The sequence below is a fragment of the Heloderma suspectum genome, chromosome 2, assembly GCF_057233095.1.
Source record: "Heloderma suspectum isolate Gila_16-S chromosome 2, 16-S_ref, whole genome shotgun sequence".
Taxonomy (NCBI): domain Eukaryota; kingdom Metazoa; phylum Chordata; class Lepidosauria; order Squamata; family Helodermatidae; genus Heloderma; species Heloderma suspectum.
This window is the reverse complement of record NC_139459.1, coordinates 19042443-19069328: the sequence shown is the minus strand read 5'-3', so window position 1 is coordinate 19069328 and position 26886 is coordinate 19042443. Positions and strand designations below refer to the sequence as shown.

The following is a 26886-nucleotide window of genomic DNA, read 5'->3' as shown; positions in this document are numbered from 1 at the left end:
CTTGGGTTGCAAACACCTTTTAGTATGCAAGCTGAATGGTCCCTGACCATCTTATGTGATTATTTACATGTTATTGCTTTCTGAAATGGTTTCTTAAAATGCAGCAGTGTTCTGCAGATCAGTTTTGATCTACTCAGTAGCATCTTCAGAGGACCAAGACAGGGGAGCCTGCCTTCCCCTGGCATTTGATTGAGAAGCACTTCCGTTTACTGCCTTGCAATGTTTGTGAAATGAGTGTTCAGGTCTACTAAATATAGGGAAGTGGATGAACCAACAATGAAAGAAAGGTTTAACATACCTCATTTAAATGCACTGTGCTTTTAAATTTTGTTTCTTTGTTTTACTACTGGACTCATCGAGGTGCATATTAATAATGCTTGCCAACACTTATGCTTTACTCCATGTTTATCTCAATTGAATATGAATTTGCTATACCTCTCGTTTAACTTGGGACGTTGTGACTTTAGATTTCTGCAAGGTTTTGGTGCAAGCCAAAATTTAAGTCCTGCCTTACTGCAGTTCCAAAAGATGCTTCTTTTGGATTACTGAGCTATTCTTAAAGCTAGGTCCCATGTTTACCTCAGTGACATGGAAGGGAGCCATTTGGAAAAATACACACAAAAATATGCACAGATTTTGATGCAATTTGATATGGACGCAAGATGGAAAGAGCTTTGAGGTGGAATTTGGAGCACTTCAGTGAGCTCAACTTTTGCTTGTACGCACATCCCTATTGGTCATATGATGATCTCTCCCAAGCTCTTTGTTTGTTTGCTTATAAATAGCAGGTGCTATTTCTAAACAAAAACAAAACCAAACCAACTACTACTACTACTACAAACAAAAACAGCCCTATGGAAGATGATCACATGATAAACGTATCATCTATTCAAGGTCATTGAATCACAGAGTCATAGAATAGTGTGGTTGGAAGGGACCTGTAAGACCATCAAGTCCAACCCCCTGCTCAGTGCAGGAATCCAAGTCAGAGCATCCCTGACAGATGGTGGTCCAGCCTTGTCTTGAATGCCTCCAGTGTGGGAGATCCCACTACCTCCCAAAATAATTGGTTCTATTGTCATATTGCTCTAACAGTCAGGAAGTTTTTCCTGATGTTCAGCTGGGATCTGGCTTCCTGTCACTTGAGCCCATTATTCTGTGTCCTGCACTCTGAGATAATAGAGAAGAGATCCTGGCTTTCCTCTCTGTGAGAACCTTTCAAGTAGGTGCTATCATATCTCCCTTCAGTCTTCTCTTTTCAAGGCTAAAAATGCCCAGTTCTTTCAGTCTCTCCTCATAGGGCTTTGATTCCAGTCACCTGATCATCTTGGTTGCCTTCCTCTGAACCTTTTCCAGTTTGTCTGCATTCTTCTTAAAGTGTGGTGCCCAGAACTGGACACAGTACTCCAGATGAGGCCTAACCAGTGCTGAGTAGAGGGGAACTAGTACTTCATGTGATTTGGAAGGTATACTTCTGTTAATGCAACCCAAAATAGCATTTGCCTTTTTTGCAGCCACATCACATTACTGGCTCATATTCAACTTGTAATCTGCAACAATTCCAAGATCCTTCTCGCCTGTAGTATTGTTGAGTCAAATATCCCCCATCTTGTAACTGTGTGTTTGGTTTCTTTTTCCTAGGTGCAGAACTTGGCATTTATCCCTATTAAATGTCATTCTGTTGTTTTCAGCCCAGCACTCCAGTCTATCAAGATCCCTTTGAATTTTGTTTCCTGTCTTCCAGGATATTGGCTATCTCACCCAATTTTGTGTCATCTGAACATTTGATATGCATTCCCTGCACCTCCTCCTCCAAGTCATTAATAAAAATGTTGAGGTTCCCTGCTCGTTACCTCTCCCCAGTTTGAGAAGGTCCCATTGATAAGCACTCTTTGAGTCCGATTCTGTAGCCAACTGTGGATCCACCAGATCGTTGTTTCATCTAGCCCACTTTGAGCTAGTTTGCTCATCAGGATATAATGGGGCACTTTGTCGAAAGCTTTGCTGAAGTTGAGGTATATTATGTCCACAGCATTCCCACAGTCCACAAGGGAGGTTACCTCATCCAAAGAGAGAGAGAGAGAGAGAGAGATCAGAGTAGTCAGGCAGGATTTGTTCTGCCAGACTAATCTGATCTCATTTTTTGAGACCTGTTCTACCAGATCTAATTTAGCAAGCATTCAGACATGAAAGTTTAAAACAAAATCATTTCAAAGATGTCCTACCCTCAGGCTTAGTTATAAATGTGTGGGAAAATTACTTCAGCAAAATGAAATTTTTAAACGTTGATCCTTTTATTACTGCAGTCTTATTTTTCAGCATTCTATTAGGTACACAAATAATTCATGATGATATAATAACTGAAGTTTGATAATACTCAAAGTCAGTTATCATGTTTAAAGGTTAAGGGCTCTACTGATGAACTTTCATTTTCTTTTTGCAGCCTGGAGCTTTCCTGAGAAATGATCTCACACAGACAACACTCAAGAAATATTGAGCTCCTTTATAAATTCTCCAAACAGAAGGTTTTAATTCTATTTCATTTTCAAAATGTTATGAAGTAACACATGACATTCACAGGTTTCTTCATGTACAGACATTTAAGGGGTTGCATCATTGTGCTTTGAAGTAAATATCAGGATTGGCTCTATTAAATCTCTACAGTCAGTGCAAAGTGTGTTGTCAATAAGCTACTTTGGTAACAGAGGAGTGGAGGGACCACAAGAATTGTACTAACCCTGGAGGAGGGATAGGAATGAAGTTCTTTACACAAGATCCCACTACCCATCCACAAAAATCTCCCTGCCTACATTTACCGAGAGATAAGTAGCCACAGAGAAGGAGCCACTGCTGGTAAGCGGGACAGTAGAGGGTGATGGCTAAATAAAGAAATAAGTGTCAGTGGGGCAGTGCATCTGCTCTGGGTTTCAGTCAGAACCAGAACCAATCAGAACTTTGAAGGAGCTATCCAATGTGCTGCACATATTTTGGAGATAGGGTTCAGTGTCTTGAATAGCTCCTTTAGAGTTTTGACTGGATGGATCCACTTAGACAAATCCACTGCCCCACTGACATTGGAGTCAACACCTCTGCTAAAGTAGGACTTGGTGAGCATTTGTTTCATTTCAGTTTTTGTAAGAATTTATTAATTCTCCATATCTGGGACAAAAAGAAGCTGAGATACTAAAAAAAAAAAAAATCAAAAGTTTGAGAAACCGAAAGTGACCGATGTGTCCATCTTAAAAGTCTGGGTTTCAATGTCAGTGGATCCATCCATGGAGTGTTGATTAGGGTTGCCAACCGCCTGTCTTTATTCCTGACAGGCTGCTCGTGTTTAACAGCTATGTGACAGGAAGGAACATCACGGCTTTCTGCATGCTGGGGAAGAGCTGTGCCTATTGAATTTGGTTGGTGCAAATGGGTGATCATTTTGTTGCAATTCATTTTTTATAAGAATTTACCTAAATTCGCAAAATTCTTCATATTTGGGAAAGAAAGAACCCGAGATAGATTTATTTATGAATGGATGAATGAATGAATTCTGGAGTAAACAAAACTGACTATTTCACTCATCCCTACTGGTAAGTGCAAGTTGGCCCCTAGATTCTGTGTTTTCCAATATGCATCTGATGAAGTTAGTACTGCCTTATGACAGCGCTTGCCACAATACACTGGATAATCTTTAAGATGCCAGAGGCTCCATTGTTGCTTTTATTGCAGCAGGCCAGCAGCTTTTCATCTACAAGATTGATGTCTCCACTTCCCTATAAACTCATAATAGACATTGCTGGTCTTTAATAAATAAATTCTAATCATCATTTTGGATTCATAATACTTGGGTAAATGTAGAGACATCCTTTCCCACCCTTTTAATTAGGGATGTCGATCACGAGGAAATCTGGCCCTTTTCAGAGCATACCTGGGTCAGCTCACATTTGTGAGCTGAACCACAAGTTTTTCCCAAAATCCATGAACTTTTTTCCATTTTTAAAAATTATTACTTTTTGCGGAAATAGACATTTGCATAAGCAGCTGCAATTTACAAGCTGAGTCACAGGTTTCTCCTGAAATCTGGGAACTTTTCCCCTTTTTAAAAATTCATTGGCAGTAATAGACATTTGCAGAAATTGCAGACTTAATTTTTGCAAATTTCAGATGAAATTTGTGTGATTTGTACAAAGCAGGGCCACAATTTGTGCAAATCATGCCAATCTCAGCTGAACTTTGCACAAATATCTATTTCTGCATTTTTATTTTTATTTTTTTAAGGAAAATTCACTAGCTGGCCCAACTTGCTGTGGACCAATTAGGGCTACCTTGTGGAAGATGAGCCAAAATCGGGGGGGGGGGGGCTGAGCCAATGAAAGCTCATTGAACTCTACTCCCTGTCTGGATTTCTCTGACATCCCTAGTTTTAATACATGCGGTGAGCCAACTGTCTAATCAAAGTCTAATCAACATTACCAGTTGTGTATAACTAGGGAATGATCAGTGTCCAGGTGAACTGATCTTGAGTCAAAGCGCATAATCAGATGAATATGGAACATACAATATTAACCAGGGGGGAGGGGATTATAAAGCAGAGGTGAGAGAATCAGCAAGGTTCAACTTATAGAGGTTCTCCACGTCCTACCTCAAAACTCAGTCTGCCTCCCTCCCATTCCTGAATGTGAGCTTGTGTTGTTGTTTAAACAGGAAAAGTGTCCATTTATATGCACATTTTTTAAGAAGCGTACACCCAAATGTGTACTTCACCCCACTGAATAAAGCACAAAAAAATGTGCATCTTTAAGTGCACATTTTTTCTAATGAACACAGCTTGCAAATATAAGCTTGGGAATTTGTGAACTTTGCCCAAAAAATGTTCTTGTGTTCATAATTGGTGTTGCAAATGGGGCAAATTCTGATGTTTCATGAACTGAACTGAAATTCTCATACATCCGTATTCTAGAGTGTAAGAAAGGGGGCTGTCTGCATACAGTGATACTTTTACGTGCACTTACTAGCAAAGAGCATACAAATAGCGCAATCACACAGAACACACAGTGGAAAACTTGGCGTCAGAAAGCAAACATGATTCCCCCCCCCGAAAAGTATGAATGATCCATTGGCAACACTGAATTACACACACACATACATACATACATACATACATATATATATATATATATATATATTTTCTATCCCCCTTGCAGTCACTGAAGCCAGACAAGCCATCACTCTCCAACCCATTCTCATCCCTAAGAGCCTCGAGAAGTTAAGCAACCATTTCTAATCAGGCTGCTGTTCAAATTTGCTGAGCTTGCTGAATTGCTAGGTTCAGCTAATTATTCTCAGTTGGTAGCATGGGGTAAAATGCCTAATCAATCAGAAAGGAAAAGCCCTTAAATGAAGCAGTGGAGCTTGTAAGAGCACAGACTCAAGTTGGCCACAGTAAAACAAAGACAAACAAAAAGCCCCCATCAAGGCACATGCTAATGAGAAGTGTTCTTTTCCAACCTAAGTGGATGACACATTATGATTAGAGCAAACATCTAAGTGAGGGATTCAGTTATATGTTCCACAGCATGATAGGGGTAGGGATGTCAGAGAATTCCATCACAGACTGAAATGGGTAGGGGTGGACGAAAGGCACTTACCTTTCGTCGAAGCTTGTTCACGGTGGGGGGGAGGCGCTTCGCGGCTCCCCCCGCGAAGTTCAGGCTGGGGGGGGAGGCTTCCCGCTTCGCCCCGGCCGAAATTCAGGCCGGGGGGGAGGCTTCCCGCCTCGCCCGGCCGCGAACTCCATTGTTTTTTTTTTTTAAAAAAAACACCCCCGTGATAGGCTACGTGACGATTAACGAAGCCTATCACGGCTAGATCTGCAAAGTCAGCTGTGATAGGCTACGTTAATCGTCACGTAGCCTATCACGGGTGACTTAAAAAAAAAGCGCATACGCTAATGGCGGCCCCCATAGGGAGCCGCCATTCGCATTCCTTATTTAGTCGCTGTAGTCTACGTAAATGTTTACGCAGACTACGGCGAAAATAACGGCAACGCAAATAGCGTTGCCCTTATTTTCGCCGTAGTCTACGTAAATCTTTACGTAGACTACAGCGATCAAATAAGGAACGGGAATGGCGGCTCCCTATGGGGGCCGCCATTAGCGTACGCGCTTTTTTTTTTTTTTTAAGTCACCTGTGATAGGCTACGTGACGATTAACGTAGCCTATCACAGCTGACTTTGCAGATCTAGCTGTGATAGGCTACGTTAATCGTCACGTAGCCTATCACGGGGGTGTTTTTTTAAAAAAACTTTTATTGGAATGGCGGCGGCGGCAGCCGGTCGAAAGACCGGCCGCCGCTGCCGGGCCGCTCCAACACCCACCGAACCGCCGGCCGGACCCGCCGCCGGGAGGGACATTCGGCGAAGGTAAGTCCCGTCCCGGGGGGGGTGCGGGGTGCGGGGGGTGCGGAGGATTTCTCCCCAAAACTTGTTCGGGGGGCCGAACACGTTGGCGCTCGGCCCCCTGAAGTTTCAGGGAATAATTCTCCGCCATCCCTAGAAACGGGATCGAATTCCCTTCAGTCTGTGCCATGGAATCCTCTGTGGGATGGCACCATGAGGTCCTGCGGAGCCAGCAGTCATGCGGCTTTTTTTTCGTCATCCACAAAGAGTTGCGGAATTTTTGTAAATAAAAACGCAGTTTAGTAAATTCCGATAATAAAAGTATTCTTTAAAAAAAAAATGAATTGTGCTCACCACCTTGTTTGTGGGTGTTCTTTTTAAATTGAAATCCTCTGTCTCCGTTTACTTTCAGCCAAAACACTTCCTCTTCCTAGGGGCTTCCCAAAAGAAGGCTGCCTTAGGTGTGCCTGAGCAATAAACTCTTTGTTTAAAGCAACGCTGCTTTAAAGAAAGAAAAACCTTTTAAAATGACCATGGAGCAGCATGGTCATTTTAAAAAGGTTTTTTCTTTCTTTAAAACAGCATTACCTGGACATTCTTAGCTTTCCATGTTAGGAAGCTGACATTTCCTTCAAGTCTGGAGGTTTTTGCTAAATCAAGGCACTTTTTCAGCCATCATCAGGTTGTGCTTGGATAAGGTATACCCTAATGATAACAAAGCTCTCCAGACCAGCTTTTAGAATTCATCCAGCTGCTCCATTTCTCCAGCTCCTTCCAAAAGCTTCCTGCCCCTGGACAAACTCTGCTCCAGAATTCTACATTTTGTTACCTGCCTATGTGCCAAAAAAATTGTGCTGTGCCAAAAACAAAATATATATTCTGCATTTTTTGCCATTCTAATTCAGGTTGATAGAAAAGTAATTCCTCAAAAGGAGATTATTTCCTCCATGAGAAATATTGCCAGTCTTATCAAACCTTTCCCCAATATTCATTCCTCAGATGTTTTGTCTATTCCAATTCACTTTGAATTTCAATTTAATCCAGATTTTGGTGGTCATTCCAGTCAGTACAAGTGGTGGATGAAACATGGCTCATCCATCTCAATTCAGAGTTAGGGATGCTTGTAGAAAGCTCCTCTGATTGAGACCTAAGCCTAATTTGGTGTCAGGTTTTCTTCAGAATGGGTCCGGTTGTGAGGGTGCGTGTACCATTACCAGCATTCAGAAATCTGCTTTTCCTGACAGAAAACAAGTAGCATAGAATACTTGGACTATTAGAATGGTAGCAGAACAGTTACAGAGAAGAACTGGGTGACTTGTTCATCCCTATTATGGGCTGGGTCTTTGGGAGGATTCCCAAATTCCTCCTGGTCAATGGGTCATGAGAATTTTTTTAAAAAATAAAACTTGCCAACATTCATGGTTGAAAAAGCAGGCTTCATGTATGCAAAGAAGCCTTCAAAGGAAAGAGTTGGAAACTTGAAAGAGCTTTTGGCTTTAGACAGACTGTCAGATACTGTCTTCTTATCTCCCTCCGCACCCCTTAGGAAACTTACTTTCCTAATCTCCTAATTGTTTCTGACCCACCAATGCACCATTCCCCAAACCCCTCTCCATCCTTAGTCAGCACCATCAATTATAGAACTTGGATAAGAATATTGAATTCAGGGATGACTCAACAAAGGGTTAGAAAAAAGATGGCATGGAATTTCAGGCAGGCTGATCCAAAAGTGACCTCATGTGCCCTCTACACCAGTCCATTATTCCATGTCCTGCACTCTGGGATGATCGAGAAGAGATCCTGGCCTTCCTCTCCATGACAGCCTTTCAAGTACCTTAACAGTGCTATCATATCTCCCCTCAGTCTTCCCTTCTCAAGGCTAAACATGCCCACTTCTTTCAGTCTCTCCTCATAGGGCTTTGGTTCCAGTCCCCTGATGATCTTTGTTGCCCTCTTCTGAACCTTTTCCCATTTGTCCACATCCTTCTTAAAGTGTGGTGCCCTGAACTGGTCACAGTACTCCAGATGAGGACTAACCAGTGCTGAGTAGAGGGGAACTAGTACTCCACATTAATGCAGCCTAAAGTAATGTTTGCCTTTTTTGCAGCCACATCACATTGTTGGCTCATATTCAGCTTGTGATCGACAACAATTCCAAGATCCTTCTTGCTTGTATTATTGTTGAGCCAAGTATCCCCCATCTTGTAACTGTGCATTTGGTTTCTTTTTCCTAGGTGCAGAATTTGCATGTTCTGATGCAGCCCCACCAATTCATGGGTAAAACAACCCATGAATTGGCATAACAGGTGAACGAGGCCAGTATGCCAGTTTCGAAAGACCTCCAGTGATGACATAGCAGCAGTTTTAGTGTGGCTAGTATGATTTTCACGGCATCACTGTGAAAGCGGATGTGAAGCAGAAGCAGGAAGCAAACAGGAGGTGGCACACTTGCTTGCTTGCCCGTGGCTCTGAAAACCCACGCTTCAAACAAGCCATGTGTTTTTGTTTATGTGAAATGGGCCAGTATGTCAATTTTAAAAGACATCTGGAGATAGTAAACCAACTGTTTCAGTATGGCTAGTATGATTTTCACAGCATCGCTCAAGATACGCTATTTAAACCTAAGAAACATGGGAAGAAAAATTAAAAGCAACAGTGAGTTCACCCTGTTGTACACTGAGCAATGAATTCTTATGCAGGGTCTTATTAAGCTACAAAACGTCAGCAATGTGGGCATTGTTTAATATTATTTGTATAAAACAAGATCACATGAAACTCAGAGGCACTGCAGCATACTTTAAAAAGCACAACAAATCCAGTGATCTAGTTTGTCAGCTTTGGTCTTCTCCCAAATGGGATCATTTTTCTTTTCACCCCTTTTTACAGATGTTACTTATGGGAAATTAGAGAATGACAAAGAAAAATGGTTTGCAATAAACAAGCTAATGTTGAAGGCAGGAGGAAAAGCATTAGAACGCTCTGGGTTTGTTTGCAAACTGAATTAAAGAGCAGCAGCTGAACTACTTTCTTGGCTGGATGAAGCTCAAAGTGTCAGGGTGGACACTGAGCCCATAGAATCCCAGAATAGTTCTGATTCGGAGGAAGAGCAGTCGCTCCTGGGAGAGGAGCGCACCCCTTTTTCCCAGGGCCCGCAGCTGACAGAGATTCCTCCCACCAACATTCCTAGATTAGAAAGCAGTCCAGGGAGTGACCCAGCACTGATAGCAGACTGGTTGGATGCGCGGCGCAGATGCAGAGAGCGGCGCCAAATGGAGAGCGCGGAAAGGAGGCGTAGAGCCCGGTTGGCGCTCAAAGAAGGGTTGCTCCCAGAGGATCCAAGGGAAAAGGGGAGGAATTCTCCCTAGTCCTTATATTCAGGGGTCTGCCAGTAATTGCCTTTCAAATGGGGACCAACTGTTCCAACTTAGGGCATAGGGATGCTGCTGCTCAGATCTAGATGCTACCTGTAGAGTTGTAAGTTGTAAAAGAAGAATAAAGCTTTGAAAAGAATCCCTTTGTCTGCGATGGACTTGGCTACTGGATTAGACTGAGAGAGCCCTCCAAGGAGCCCTTGACACAAAGTAGGGATGGCATGGGCGCCTGATTCAGTCTGGGAATCTGGCGGACCCAGTCTTACCCACACCACTGAGCCCCGGTCTCCGAGCCCCTGCCTCTGCTTGCCCCCTGCCCATGCTCAGCAGATGGCCTGCACTCACCCTGGTGGCCTCATTGAGCTTTGTGGTTGCCATTTCTTGAGAAATAAAATGGTGATGGCAAAAATGAACAAATTTATGTACACACAAATATGTGTATTTTGCGAATGTATATATTTGCGTATGCGAACTGTGAATGCGCATATTTGTGTGTGCATGAAAACGTGCATTTTCCAAAAATGCACTTTTTTGTGCATACACTAATGTGTGCCTTCGCAAAAATGTGCATTTCACATGTGAAAATATGTGCATTCGCAAAATGCACATTTTCGCGCATACAAAAACATGGGCATTTTTGTGGTCGCCATTTCATTTTATTTTATTTTTAAATGATGACCGCAGAGCTTGACAAGGCTGCTGGGGTGAGTGTGGGCTGCTCGCTGAGTATGGGAGGGGCTCAAGCATGGTCCGAGGAACAGTGAGCAGGGGCAGGGGCTGGGCCGGCATCCGGAGAACCCAGATGGAGGTAGGTTCTCACATCCCTAGCTCAAAGACAACCCAGAGAGGATCTGCACACTGAAAGGTGATGCTCACAAAATAAGACAGATGTAAGGACAGATAACAAAAATCTAGGGATGTACGAATCCCTTACCTGGCTCCGCACAGGGGTATCCGTGGTGGGGGGAGGAGCTCCATCCCTCCCTCTGGAATCCTCCCTGGCTGGCTCCATGGAGCGGTGGCTCCGTGGAACTGCCGGTCGGGGCCATCCGTAGCTGGAGTTCCAGCCGTGGCCGGGCTGCTGTGACCACAAATGGCGGCCGTCATAGCGGCCACCATTTGCATCCTTGCAAGCAGCCGTGATAGACTATGTAAGCACTTATGTAGCCTATCACTGCAAAGAGCAGGGACGCAAATGGTGGCCGCTACGCCATTTGCGCCCCTGCTCTTTGCCGTGATAGGCTACGTAAGTATTTACGTAGCCTGTCACGGTAAAGGCAGCCATGCAAATGGCGTATGCCAAATGGCGTAGCAGCTGCCATTTGCATCCCTGCTCTTTGCCATGATAGGCTACATAAATACTTATGTAGCCTATCACCGCAAATGGTGGCTGCAGCAGCCCGGCTGCAGCCAGCTGAGAATCCAGCCACCGCTGCCAGAGCCGCTGCCAGAGCCGCGCCGCATCTGCCCCAGGTATTATCCGTTGTGGAGGGATTTCACGGGGGGGCGGGAGGCCGTTCCGCCATGGATTCCGGGGGGCCGGATTCTAATGAATCTGGCCTCACTGGAATCCATGGCGGAATTCTCTGACATCCCTACAAAAATCAAGGAGGGAACCATATCCTGGAGTCTGATTGTCAAAGAACACAAGTCTCCAGCATACATAGCTGCAGTTTGGGTGCATGCAAGGACAGGTCCAAGTATGGGGAAAGGAGATTTTATCAGGGCCTGGAGCTCATGGGAGCTTGCCCTGGGTTGCAAGCCCATTACCATGAAGAAAACCATGAGGCTATAATACAATGTGGCTCAGGCTTGAGGGTGTTTAAGCAAATTATTTCTCTGTATCTACATGGCAGGGGTGCAGAAGCCCCAGTCTGCAGTCCTAATCTGGCATGCCAGGCTCCCCATTCTAGCACATGGAGTCTCCTTGGGGTCTTCCAGGGGGGTGTCAAGAGGTTGAGGCTTAGCCTCCAAGCCCCACCTCTGGAGGATTCACCTCTGGAGGAATCTCTGCTGTTATCTTTGATCTGAGAAAAAAAGGCGAGGTCAGGAGACATGATAGAGGTGCACAAAATTAGGCATGGCGTGGAGAAAGTGGATAGGGAGACATTTTCTCTCTCTCTCTCTCTCTCTCATAATACTAGAACTCAATGGGGTCATCCCATGAAGCTGATTGGTGGGAGACTCAGGACAGATAAAAGGAAAGACTTCTTCACTCAGCGCATAGTTGAACTATGGAATTCAGTTCCACAAAATGTAGTGATGACCACCAAATTGGATGGCTTTAAAAGGAAGTTGGACAAATTCATGGAAGAGAAGGCTATCAATGGTTACTAGTTCTGATGGCTAAATGCTACCTCAAGTATCAGAGGCAATATGTCTATGTACACCAGTTGCTGGGGAACATGGGTGGGTGGTTCTGTTGCCCTCATGTCCTGTTTGTGGGTTTCCCGGTTGACAGCTGGTTGGCCACTGTTTGAACAGCATGCTGGACTAGATCTGATCCAGCATGGTCTTCTTATGTTCTTACAATGCAGGTGGCAGGGGACCCTTTCTCAATGCTGAGAAAAGCAGAGAGCTCCATGCATTTCTCAGCACTGAGAAAGTAAAAAATGGGGCACGGTGATGGTCATCTGGCCTGTAGTGGGCCTGGTGGGGGATAATTCAGCCCCCCACTGAAGATTAGTTGAAGTTGCCCATCATCAATACCTGGACAGCAGACTAAGCAAGGCACACAGGCCACCTGATCATAGTCATCCAGACTATGGTGAAATGTACTGTTTTATTTAAATTATAATAATTATTTCTAAATTTGCATTTATACATGTAAATTACCATATGGAAATGTCATACAAACGGTGTCCTCTTTTGTCCTCTTTTTTGGTGACACATTTCCTCCTTTGAGGGGTCATTTCTGAACACTAGGGATGTACGAAACCACTTACCTGTTTCGTAAGTGGCATCCACGGTAGGGTGGGAGGCGCTCTCCCCCTGAAATCCTCCCCAGCCGGCTCCGCTCTGTGGTTACTCCGCGGAGCCGCTGGCCAGGTGCATCCGCAGCCGGGCATCCGGCTGTGGCAGGTCTGCGGCTGCAAATGGCGGCCAGCATAGGGGCCGCCATTTGCATCCCTTCTCTGAGCTGTGATAGGCTACGTCAATATTTATGTAGCCTAACACGGCAAAAGCGGGGACAGAAACGGCGGCCGCTACACCCTTTGCATCCCTGTAGGGATGTACGAAAGTTCCGCCACGGATCTCGGGGAGGCCAAATGCCAGCGCATTCGGCCCCCCGAAATTGGTGGCAGAACGGCCCGCCACCCCCCCAGGATGGGACTTAACTTGGGCGGATCTTCCTGGCGGCGGCGGCTCCAGCGGCGGCTGCAGCAGCAGTTCGGTGGTGGTGGCAGTTCGGCGGCAGCGGCTGCAGTGGCCGGCATTCTGACCAGCTGCCGCCGCTGCCATTTCCAGTTAAAAACAAAAACAAAAAAAGTGATAGGCTACGTAAAGATTTACGTAGCCTATCACGGCTAGATTTTTAAAAAACACCATGATAGGCTATGTAAATCTTTACGTAGCCTATCACGGCTGACTTAAAAAAAAAATGTGCGTACGCAAATGGCGGCGGCCATGGCCGCCGCCATTTGCATTCCTTATTTTGGCACATCTTAGTCTACGTAAACATTTACATAGACTAAGACGGCAAAAATAAGGGGAACGCAAATAGCGTAGATGCTACGCTCTTTGCATTCCCCTTATTTTCGCCATCTTAGTCTACGTAAATGTTTACGTAGACTAAGACGTGCCAAAATAAAGAATGCAAATGGTGGCGGCCATGGCCGCCGACATTTGCGTACGCGCGTTGTTTTTTTAAAATCAGCTGTGATAGGCTACGTAAACATTTACGTAGCCTATCACGACTGACTGCAGGGATGCAAACAGCGGCGGCTACAGCCGCTGCCATTTGCCTCCCTGCTAGCCAGCGGCTGGATGTCCGGCTGCTGGCGGAGCCGGCCAGCAGCTCCGCAGAATCCCTGCGGAGCGGAGCCGGCCAGCCAGGATTCTGGGGGGAAGGAACAGAGTGCCTCCCCCCCTGGCCAGGATTCCGGGGGAGGGACGGAATGCCTCCCCCCCAGCATCAGCATAATCTGCGGAAAGGAAGTCACTTTCGTACATCCCTACATTCCTGTCTTTTGCCGTGATAGGCTACGTAAATATATACGTAGCCTATCACGGCAAAAGAAAAGGCAGGGATGCAAATGGCGTAGCGGCCACCATTTGCGTTCCTGCCTTTTTCAGTGATAGGCTACGTAAGTATTTACATAGCCTATCACGGCCTCTGCAGGGACGCAAATGGCGTCTCTGCATTAGCTGTGATAGGCTACGTACATACTTACGTAACCTATTACAGCCATTTGCACAGCACCGGACGGCCGACACCAGGTAGGCTCCATTCCGGGCCCATTTAGCGGGGTGGTGGGCAGGTTGCTTCGTTCCGCCATGGATTCCGGGTGTGTGTGAATTTACTGGAATTCGGCCTCTCTGGAATCGGTGGCGGAATTCTCCAACATCCCTACTGAACACACACATGTTCCAACACTCAGCAACACCTCTATTGATTACCTGCCCTAGAATCATAGAATCATAGGATAGTAGGGTTGGAAGGGGCCTATAAGACCTTCGAGTCCACCCCCCTGCTCATTGGAGGAATCTAAGTCAAAGCATCCCTGACAGATGGCTGTCCAGCTTCATCTTGAATGTGGGAGAGCCCACTACTTCCCTAAGTAATTGATTCCATTGTCCCTATTGTACTTAAGCCTATGCACTGTGTACGATGGAGACACACGTTACAAAAACAAGGGGATCTTTGAGAGTTTGGTAAGTAATTGCTGAAGTTTATGTGGCAAGGCAAAAGAACTGAACGTGGATGCCTTTAACAGTTACTAATGTGCTGGCATCGACAAAAATATTATTGCAGTGCTCTTATGAATAAAAGGCATTGCAAGACAGAAAAAAAAAATCCCTTTATATTTAAGAAGTGTTAAAGAATTAAAGTGGAGACTAGATAAATGAGTTCTGGTTTCCTGGACCAATGGAAAACAACAAAAGCAACAAAAACTATTTGAAAACTATTTAGAAATTTGGCAAGAACAATATACAATAAAACCAACACTACTTCAGAATACACTTTAATTAAATGCTAGACTCTCATCCTTCTGCAAGTAACAATAACAACAGCAAGCTTATGCAGGCTGATTAAATATATTTTTTGAATATTTTCTAAAAATAAAGGTCAAAATGACATTTACAAAAAAAATACTTCTCTTGCTGTAGCATGAATGAAGAGAGCTGAAGCATAATGATGTCACCGCTTAGCTAGAAGCTGTTTGAAGAAGAATTTTCAGCTCAAAAGAGGTGCCTGGACATCCCAGCATCATTCTACTGGTACAGGTATGCTAGTGCCATACAGGAAGCACCTCTGGGGAGGTGGGATAGTGCTGACGAGAGCATCATCCCTGCGCCATCCCACTGGAGTCATCTGTACAGCCAGCAACTTTTAAATGGCACAAAGGGGGAAATGGGAAGCACTCTCCCCTCCCTCCCCCCCACATGGTGCAAATTTCTCCAGGGTGACACCTTTGTCCTTCTTCAGAGTTCACCTGAAACCCCTCCCCCACCCCATATATCAAGCAAAACCCCAAAACAAGGAGAAAGGAGACCAGCACTACTCTATAGGGGTGTATGAACCCCACTCACCAATCTGCCTTGGGGGGGTCCGTGGGGGGGGAGGTGATCCATTCCTCCCCCTGGGATCCTCCCTGGCCAGCTCCATTCCGTGGTGAGTCTGCTGAGCCGCCGGCTGGGCCCATCTGCAGCCGGACTTCCATCCACTGCCCTGCATAGCGGACACCATTTGCATCCCTGATCCTTTCGTGATAGGCTAAATATTTATGTAGCCTATTACGAAAAGAGCAGGGAAGCAAATGGCATAGCGGATGCTATTTGAGTCCCTGCACTTTGCTGTGATAGGCTAAGTAAATATTTACATAGCCTATCATGAAAAGACCAGGAATGCAAATGGTGTCTGCTACACTGGACGCCATTTGCATCCACACACCAGCAGCGGACGCAAGGACTCAGCGGACGGACCCAGACCCAGAGAGTGCCTGGTAGGGTCCGTCTGGGACAAAGTTCGCGGGGTGGTGGGGGGGAATGGTCCGTTCCGCCACGGACTCCGGGGGAATCCATTCATTGGAATCCATGGCGGAATTCTCTGCCACCCCTACTACTCTACCACACATATGGACAGGGTGAACACTTACACATCACCAAAAAAGAAGGCAAAGTATGACACCATTTTAATTACATTCACACACACACACACACACACACACGGGGGGGGGGGAGTGCTGTCTGGAAGCTGGAGCTAGTTCAGAATGCAGCAGCTCAGCTGTTGTCAGGAGCTGCCCCTTTTCAGCATGTAACTCCTTTGCTGAGGGAACTTCATCGGCTGCCTGTTCACTACTGGGCCAGGTTTAAGGTTGAGGTACTAGTGTACAAAGACCCAAACAACTTGGGATCAGGATACCCGAGAGAGGGCCTTCTCCCTTACCAATGTGCCTGGTCACTGAGGTCATTGGATGGAATGCTTCTGGTGATTCGGCATGGGCCTATGGCCCGATTGGAGTCCACCTGGAGTAGAGACTTCAGTGTGGGGGCTCCCTTTCTGTGGAACTCCCTGCCTCTGGAAGTCAGGCAGGCACCAACATTGTGTCTTTTTGGCACCGGCTGAAGGCATCTTCATTTGAAGAAGCCTTTCTTGATTGACCAGCTATGATGATGATGGTGATGATGATTGGTATTCTGTTTTTTAAAAATAATAGGTTGTTTTATTTTTTAAATATGTTTTAATATTACCTTTTTATTCTTTTTATCTGTTATTGTTCACTGTTCTGGAATCTGTTTAGATATGGAGAAGTATATAAACTTTGCAAATAAATAAATAAAAGACAAAGAGAAAGTTAGAAATGCTTACTATAATTTAAATAGAAATACAATACATCTCAACATAATGGAGAAGACTCTGTTACCAGGTGACCCCTCCACCTGCTTAGTCTGCTACTTTCCAGGTGTTAACTGTGATTAGAGATGGCGGATAATTTCTCCAGGGATCCCAGTGAGGCCAGATCCTTTTGAGTCTGTGGAGGAACAGATCACTTACCTCCACCTCCCTGAGGAATCCTCCCTGGCCGGATCCTCCCTGCCAGCTGGCTCTGAAGCACCAGCAATACAGCTGCCATTGCTGTATCGCTGGCTGGGCTGACTGACTCCAGACACAAGTGGCATAGCAGATGCCATTTGCAGCTGGAAAGCAATTAGATTAAGCTAACTGAAGCTGTAAATGGCTGCATTTAGCTTAAACTAAGAGCTTTACGGCTGCAAATGGCACAGTTGACATCATTTGCGTCTCTGGTTTTTCACGCAGGGAGGATTCAGGGGGGGAATGGATCACCTCCCCCCGCAGGCAGATTCCCAAGTGGAGGAACAGGTAGGGAATCCACCCATCCCTAACTGTGGTGGGCAACTTCAAGAACTCTGCTTTCCCTCCTTAGGATTCTTTGACTTTAAACTGGATTTGGACTGGACAGCCCTTCAAATAGAGGGTGCTTCCAAATACAGGAAACTCCTGTATTTGGCTTCCCCCGGTACGGTGGAACACATGGCCACCATACCTGCAGGAACAGGGAGCTTGAATATCACTGCCCTAAGTAGCTATTCCACAGCACAGACCCTACACACATTCAAGAACATGGCATCTACCCTGCTTTTTTCTTTCACAATTGAGATTGTGCAGAGATGCCATATATGCATACAACTTGTACACATGTGGAATCTGTGTAGAAGAACTGATTGCCCCCTCGAGGTAAGTGGCTGGGGCCTAGACAAAGAGGGTTGTGTAAAGCTATGTCAAAAGGGATTCATGCCACCCCAGTTATAAATCAGTCTTTAGGGATGCTGGAGAAATTTGAGATGGACTAAAATAAGCTCAGATTTCTAAGAATCCGACCCGTGGAATCTGCTGCAAAGCATCCCCTCGGGCCGCATGAAGTTTGAGGACTTTGGATTTTATTTATTTTTTTAACTTTCCCAAAATTTACACATATTTAATTTTTCATAGGAAAAAGCACAGGTTCCTGCTGAGGAAAAGTTGAATGGAATGGGGGACAATATGCTAAATGCTACATACTAAGGTAAATTGTGTAATTTTTTTATGAAACCTCTTACGTAATTATTTGTGTATTTTTCCACATGATGAAAAAAGAAATGCATCTGTCTGTGGGTGGACAACAGAACAAAAAGCACCTAACAATCCGTGAAACAGAAATGGAGTGGATTTTGCACAATTCATACATCCCTATTAGTCCTACTTAGAGTAGACCCATTTTAATGAATTGATCTTAAGTAGACTAACATTGGATGCAACCCATTAGGGGTGTGCTTACAGGCAAAGCTTGAGTTCATCGAAGTTCTTCAAACCCACCTCAAAGCTTGTTCCGTCTCATCTCTGTGGCAGATCGCAATCTTCTTTTTTTCCCCCATGAAAATGAATGCATATTTTCATGCACATTTTTCCAAATGTATGCATCAATTGTATAACTCTTAGAAATTTACACATGTTCTGCCATTGATTAAAGCATCTTTGTGCATTTTTTTTTAAGCGTGCAATTTGTCATGAGCCTTTTTAAAATGTGCTTTCACACATTCGTGTGTGTGGGGAGGGGCAGTAAATCTCATTGCAAGCTCAGGAATGTATGGACTTTGACCACAGATTGCGTTCAAGTCCATGTTTGGTCTGGAAGGAGTGAACTAGGTAAATCCTGATCAAAACCCAACTAATTTCGGATACATTCTGCAACCTATAGACTTGGACATTAAGACAAATTTATGCCATTCAGTCTGGGAACAGTTTCCCCATATGTCCTCCTTTTCTCTCCCCTGTAGTGTCAAGTAGGGATGGATGGACTCACCTCCATCCAGGTTCTCTGAGTTTTTCGCCAAGTCGCTGCCCTTGCTCACTCCCCCCCCCTTCGATCACCTGGACCCGCTCACAGAGCAGCCGCACACCCAGTGAGCAGGTCCAGCAGCCGTCCACTCCCTCAGCGAGTCGCCATGGTGACTCATTATTTTCTGTAAATCTAATCTTACACAAATGGCAGCCACAAGAGCCCATCTAAGCAAAAGTATAGGTGTAAATCGTCCATTTATGCCTGTAATGTTGTAGACATGGCTCTTTTACAGCCACTATTTGTGTAAGATTAGATTTATGGAAAAGAACAAGTTTCCTTTTTGTTTTTTGGTAAAATGGTGACTTGCTAAGGGAGTGGACAGTGCCTGGTGCTCATGGACAGGTCTAGTAAGTGCTGGGGGCTTGCTTGGCTTGGCGACCAAGGGTGGCAGCTCAGTGGGTGTGGTCCTGGAGACTGAGCAGGAGGGAGCCCATCAGACTCCACTGCCCCCCCCAGCACCCGCAACAACCCTAATACAAAGTGATAAAAACCCACCCTGCTTGAATTTACCCTGCCCTGCTTGTTCAAGGGAGGGGGGGACCCATGGCATGAGGAAGTTAGGTCATGCATCTTATATATGATAATTCCAGAGATGATTGGAAATGAAGAATGTGGATGTTTTCAAAACTGTGCAGTTCTCCAAAGCCCCATATTTAGATGCTAGATTTCTATGACATGCTGAAAATACATATATTTACAGTACCCCAGAGCAGAACTTCCTTTCCCTCATGAGTGCCAACACCAATGGAGAATTGCTGGGGGGAGAGCTGAATTTCATTTATTTATTATTTTAATATTTATAAGAGCACAGCTCCACAAGCATGCTGGAAACAAAGTACAAAACACATCAAACTAGTGCAAAGCAACAATATAAAAACCACCTTCTTGACTATAAAATCCCAATATATGAACACCATAAAAATGCAGAACAGGAACAGTACTAATTACCTTCCAAAAGCCTGGTGGAACAGGAAGGTTTTCATCAATCTTCTAAAACGTAACCAAGATTTTGCGCAGGAGGGAAAACCAGAAGCCTCAAATTGCATTTTGAACGATGGCTTCCTCCATTAGAGGCACAACCTGGAGGGAAGCCTTGACTTCCCCTGCAACAGAAGAGTTGTGTTTCTACTAAGGATGGGCAGAATTTGACCCCTCACAGAATTTGGCAGCAGAATAATTTCCAGGGCAGGCTACAAAACCACTACTTTCTGGTAGGTTCCAACCCATCATCAAATATATGTGGAAGCGTCCTCTGTACAGGGAGTGGCAGGAAGTTTGCCCCCATCTCCATGCCTTGGAGTTTATGAGGCAAGAATCTAGAATAGTCCAGAGGTATCCGTGAGCTGCACACTATACCATCATGTTGCAAGTGTTAAGAACCTCTAATATTGCAGAGGCTAGGCCTCTTTGTACATACTCCCCTTGTACAAACCACACTTATGCAACCACGCTCAGAATCCTCTGTACAGCTCTGGTCATCATAGCTAAAAAAGGATACTGTAGAGCTGGAAATAGTACAGAAAAGGGCAACTAAAATGATCAAGGGGCTGGATTAAAATCCCCTATGAGGAAAGGTTACAACTTCTAGCTTAGAAAAAAGATAAGTAAGGGAAGTCATGGTAGAGGTGTACAAAATGATGCATGGTGTGGAGAAAGTGGATAGGGAGACCTTTTTTTTCTCCTTCTCTCATAATACTAGAACCCAAAGGGGTCAACCCATGAAGCTGATTGGTAGGAGATTCATGACAGCTAAAACGAAGCATTTCCTCACACAGCATATAGTTAAACTATGGAATTCACCTGGTTTTAAAAGGGGATTGGACAAATTCATGGGGGATAAAGCTATCAATGGCTACTAGTCCTGATTAGGGATGTACAAAAACACTTGCCTGTTTCATAAGTGGCATCCCCGGGGGGGAGGCACTCTGTTCCTCCCCGCGGAATCCTCCCCAGCTGGCTCCGCTCTGCACCGACTCTGCGGAGCCGCCAGCCAGGTGCATCCACAGTTGGGCATCCAGCTGCGGCAGGTCTGCGGACGCAAATGGCGTGCCAGCATAGCGGCCACCATTTGCATCCCTTCGCTGAGTCATGATAGGCTATGTAAATATTTACGTAGCCTATCACGGGTGGCTCAGTGAAGGAATGCAAATGGCGGCCAGTGTAGCAGACGCCATTTGTGGCTGCAGCCTGGCAGCAGCCAGAGCCGCTGCTGCCATCAGAGCCACCGCTGGAGCCGCAGCCAGGTAGGCTCCGTTTCGTGGGGCTTTTGCAGGGTGGTAGGTCAGGTTGCTCCGTTCCACCACAGATTCCATGGGGCCGAATTCACTGGAATTCAGCCTCCCTGGGATCCGTGGCGGAATTCTCTGACATCCCTAGTCCTGATAGCTATATACTATCTCTGGTATCAGAGGAAGTGAGCCTATGTGACCAGTTGCTGGGAAACATGGGTGGGAGGGTGTCTTTGCACTCCTGACCTGCTTGTGGGTTTCCTGTGGCAGCTGGTTGGCCACTGTGTGAACAGAATGCTGGACTGGATCTCATCCAGCATGGTTCTTCTTATGTTCTTATTAGGGATGTAGGGATGTACGAAAGTGACTTACCTTTCCGCGGATTATGTTGATGGTGGGGGGGAGGCATTCCGTCCCTCCCCCCGGAATCCTGGCCGGGGGGGGAGGTGCTCCATTCCTTCCCCCCAGAATCCTGGCCGGCCGGCTGTGCTCCACAGCAATTCTGCGGAGCTGCCGGCCAGCTCCACCAGCAGCCGGACATCCAGCCGCTGGCTAGCAGGGACACAAATGGCGGCGGCCATAGCTGGCGCTGTTTGCGTCCCTGCAGTCAGCCATGATAGGCTCTGTAAATGTTTACATAGCCTAACACGGCTGATTTTTTTTTAAAAAAAAACACGCATGTACGCAAATGGCGGCACCCATGGCTGCCGCCATTTGCGTTCTTTATTTTGGCACGTCTTAGTCTACGTGAACATTTACGTAGACTAAGACGGCGAAAATAAGGGGAACACAAATAGCGTAGCATCTAATAGCGTAGGCTGGACATCCTACGCAAATAGCGTAGGCCGGACATCCGGCCGCTGGCTAGCAGGGACGCAAATGGCGGTGGCCATAGCCACCGCCGTTTGCGTTCCTGCAGTCAGCCATGATAGGCTACGTAAATGTTTACGTAGCCTATCACGGCTGACTTTTTAAAACCTAGCCATGATAGGCTACGTAAATCTTTACGTAGCCTATCACTTTTTTTTTTTAAAAACTGGAAATGGTGGCGGCAGCAGCTGGTCGGAAGACCGGCCGCCGCAGCCACCGCTGCCAAACTGCCACCGCAGCCACTGCCGGAGCCGCCACCGCCAGGAAGATCCGTCCAAGGTAAGTCTCATCCCGGGGGGGGGGCGGGGTGGCAGGCTGGTCCACCACCGATTTCAGGGGGTCGAATGCACTGGCATTCGGCCTCCCCGAGATCTGTGGCGGAACTTCCATACGTCCCTAGTTCTTATACCTGTCCTGGAATGAATAGTGGAAGAGTCCACCATCCATTCCAAAGATGGGGTGGAATGGAATGATTTCATGCTCTTCATCAGAACCCAACAGAGCAGAACTGGGCATTTCTATCCATCCTTAGCTCCCATTGCTCCAAATAAAAAGGCACATCTATATAAAGCCTAAGGGCCTACCTACATTACAAACGTACATCCATTTTGATTTTAGTATGTTTATATCCCAGCTTTCTTCCATAATAGAAATCTTATTATTATTTGTGCAAATGGAGATCTCTGCACATTGAGGCCAGAATTGTCATAATTTGCACAAATTTCTGTCACAATGTATGCAAATTATTAAAATTGTGGTTGAAATTCATGCAAATCTCTATTTGTGCAAATAAAAAGAGAATACCAAAATTCGGTGAGCTGGCCTGACTCACTGTAGAATGAGTCAGGCCAGCTGGTGGAAGATGAGTCAGAGTCGGGGGGGGCTTCAAACGGATGAAAGATCATCAAGCTCCACCCCACAACCAGATTCCTCTGACATCCCTACTTCTTGGTAGCTACTCCTGGGCTCTGGAACTCCCTCCTGAGGTAAGCTTAGTTGGTTCCCTATGTGATATCATTCTGCCAGCAGGCAAATACTTTTTCATTCAGGCAGTCCTTTGGCATATAAGCTGGTCTGTTGCTGAAGGGCTTTTTAATTGGTTGGCGCTGTTCATTTCTTTAATTGTGGTGTTTTAAATTCATTTTTATGCTATAATTTAATTAAGATTTTGTTAGTTTGGATTTTATAGTTAGCCACATTTCCTTGTTCAAACAAACCAAAAAACAGGTTGCAACAAGCAAAAATGAGGGCGAGGCAAATCAAGCTTCAAAATGACATTCAGAAAATTTCAGCAAGCTCAAATATAGGGATGTGCGAACTCACCCCCATCTGGATTTTCCGGACTCCTGCCCAGCCCCTGCCCTTACTCTCTGGTCCCTGGACTGTGCTTGAGCCCCTCCCACTCTGGGTGAGCAGGCTGCACTCACCCCAGCAGCCTTGTTGAGCTCCGCAGTCGCCATTTCCCAAAAAAATAAAATGGCGATCGCAAAAATGCACATTTTGTATGCATGGAAATGCACATTTTTGCAAATGCGCATATTCTCGTTTGTGAAATGCGCATTTTTGCAAAGGTACACATTAGTGTGTGTATGAAAATTTGTGTCCACAGTACGTCAGTCCAGCCAGCAATACGGCAATGGTGGCCGTATCACTGGGGCTTCAGAGCCAGCCGGTGGCTCCATGGAATCGCCATGGAGTGGAGCCGGCCAGCAAGGATTCCAGGGGGAGGAACGGATCACCTCCCGCCCGTGCACACACCCCCACCGGAACAGCAGGTACGTAATTCATACATCCCTAATCTGGGTTCTCCAGACTTCTGCCCAGCCCCTGCCCCCACTTGCCAGTCCCTGGACTGTGCTTGAGCCCCTCCCACTCTCAGCGAGCAGCCCTCAGTCACCCCAGCAGCCTTGCCATTTCCCAAAAACTAAAACGGCGATCGCAAAAATGCATGTTTTTGTATGTGTAGAAATGCACATTTTTGCAACTGCGCATATTCTCGTGTGTGAAATGCACATTTTTGCACAGGCACACAGTGTGTGTACAAAAATGTGCATTTTCTGTAAAATACACATTTTCATGCATACGCGAATATGCACATTCACAGAAATGCACATTTTTGTTTATGTGCAAATTTGCACATTTTGGGGATCGCCGTTTTATTTCTCAGAACCTCGATTGCGAAGCTCGACAAGTCTGTTGGGGTAAGTGCAGGCCAAGGGGCGAGCGGGGTCTGGGTCTCGGTGAATGCAGCTCATGTGTGCGGGTAGGAGCAGATCCACTGGATTCCCGGACTGAACTGAGTGCCCGTGCCATCCTTATTCAAATATCCCTTGTTCTCCCATCCATACTCAGTTCTTTATGTTCTAGAATCCTGTCCATGCAAGCCAGGAAACATAAAATTAACTCTTTGGCTGACTTTCCAGAAAAATAATGTGATTAATTCAATTACTGACTGCTGAACGTATGCAGATACTGCAGCACATGAAGTGTTCATGTGCTCAGAGTTTGAACTCATCAGGGAACCAATGTTCTGTTTACATGTTAAAATAAGCAAGATGGGCTAGTGGAGCTGAGCTGTGTCCAACACAGGCATAATTTCATTCGGCCCACTATGAGTAAATGCGATTTCATGTACTATACGAAGGGTGTGCATGTCATAATGTGAGACTGCATGGACTATTGGGATGAGCTAGGAGACTATGCTCAACCAGAAGAAGTAGGCATTAACTACATATTGATCACATACAGTCTGAGCTACAATGTAAAACTATAATAACAATGTGGAATTTCACAAAATCATCATATGTTTATTATGCTGATGCTTACCAATAAGAGTCCTTTGGTTTGATTATTGCTTCTGATCTGGACAGAAGAAAAGACAGTACATCTGTCCTCTTAAAGCAGTGGGTTGTGTCTGTCATTTTGAATTCACGCTGATTTGCTTAATGATGTGATAAGGTGCATGGTGCTAAACCCACTTCTACAGGTTGCCAATTTTAATACTATCCCTCAAACACAGAGCAGTGTTTGCCTCTGCAAGAAGATGTGCACTCTGTGAACCTAGCTGACTTGTCTGACACGTCCTTGGTATGCTGCATTTCAATAAACCTAGTCTGAACCATTTCTCCCAGGATCTCTTGAGAACCAGTCAAATGATGGGGAGAACCCATGTAGCATATCCTCTTGACTGCATAGTGAATTCAAGGAGTGATAGAGTGCTCCAATGGGACTTGATGGGCTACCAACATGAAGAAATACAGATTACTCTCCTGCTGCTCTCTCAGCAAGGGGTGAATTCATCAGAAAGCATTTTGTCTGAGAGTAACAACAACAGGGCTTGAGAATGAGAAGTAACCATGGAGTGGAGGTTTGTAGCTCAGATACTCATTGTATGAGCTGGCATGCAGTCACTGGAACTTCCCAAAGTCTGGTGTTCCCCTCTTTACACACACACACACACACACACAGAGGGATTGTGACAGGTCTTATAGCATTCCAAGGATGTAATATAGTCCAAAATACCATATAGATATAGGGGTTGCATCCAAACTTAGTCATACTCAGAGTAGACACATTCAAATCAATGGGACTTGTTTTCAGTAGGTCTCCTCTAAGTATATCAAAGGGCACGATACAACACTTAGGAGTTGTAGGGCTTTTTTTCTGTCTAAACATGCATAGGATTGCACCCTAAGTCTGGATCCAATCCAACCCATGGTTATTAATGATGATGATGATGATGATGATAGATAGATAGATAGATAGATAGATGGATGGATGATAGACAGACAGATGATAAATGGATGGGGAGAGAGAGAGAGAGAGAAAGAGAAAGGCAGGCAGGCAGGCAGGCAGGCAGGCAGACAAAATAATACATAACTGTAATATGTGTTAAAAATATGAAGGCTTCATATAGACTGTCCTGCCTGGGCAATTGACTGACAATTCCTCCAAAAAGGAACAACATCAAGTATCATTTGCGGATAGAGGGGCATGTCTTTGAACTCACCCAGTCTTCTGACAAAGAACTTTCCCACCTTTCACGTACAGGTTATTTCACACAAATGGCTTCCCATGTAAAGCTATGTTACACTTTATGTTGCGTGAGAGTCATAATCTCTCCTTCCCCATGGCTCTGTCTCACACTAACACTGCCTCCAGAGCCATTATCTAGTCCTAGACTAGTATTTATTTTATTTAATATATTTCTTAGCAGTCTCTTAGGACCATGGTCTTCCCAAGGCAACTTACAGTAGAAAAACAAAACAAAACAAAAACATTACAATTCAGTATCAAAATGAACGTTAAGAACACCTTAAATTTAAACAATTTTGAAATTAACTGGTTATAAAAAATCAACAGCTCAGACGCTCCCATGTGGATGGGCACATAGCTCAGCTGCAGCGCACGCATCTTGCATGCAGGACAACCTAGATTCAATCCCCCGGTTAAGGCTTTGGAATAGCAGGGATGGAGAAGACCTCTGTTTTGAGAAAGTTGGGGAACCACTAGTCCTGGACGATGCTGTGCTAGATGGACCTCTGGTGTGACTGAGTGCATGGGCATTCTGTATGCTCTTACTGGGGGATGGACAAATCCATCAAGTTCGATTTCACTCAGTCCATCATGTTCAATTTCACTCAGTTTCTCATGTTCCCAACACTAAGTTTGTTCTGTCCTATTTCCAGATCAGTTTGTGATTTATTTAGTTTTTAAGTTGACAACGGGACCCCCCCCCCCGAAAAAAAAAACAGTGTACATATTTTGGGGTACATTTCTTATATGTGTTTTTATATGCACCTTTGTTTGCATTTTCCCAAATATAAACTTTTTTTTTTTTTGCAATTGATTTTCCATAATATAATGTGGGAGCTTTGCGTGCACATTTCCCAAGTAGACACAACTTTTGTGTGCACTTTTCCCTCTTAAACACTTTTTTTTTTCATTCACTAACTGCATCACA

At 45.2% G+C, this 26886-nt stretch overlaps 1 protein-coding gene and 1 long non-coding RNA gene across 2 annotated transcripts in view; one reads left to right on the top strand and one right to left on the bottom strand.

Annotated features, from left to right (window-relative positions):
* The window catches only part of LOC146351962 (uncharacterized), a 52750-nt gene extending 42858 nt beyond the window's left edge, over window positions 1-9892 (top strand). Inside the window, exons 5-6 of the long non-coding RNA XR_014787500.1 lie at window positions 2444-2525; window positions 8624-9892. This is a non-coding gene — a long non-coding RNA (uncharacterized LOC146351962). The remainder of the gene's footprint in view (window positions 1-2443; window positions 2526-8623) is intronic.
* Window positions 1-26886, bottom strand: part of DCC (DCC netrin 1 receptor) — a 1145836-nt gene that overhangs the window by 784610 nt on the left and 334340 nt on the right. The window lies entirely within an intron of this gene.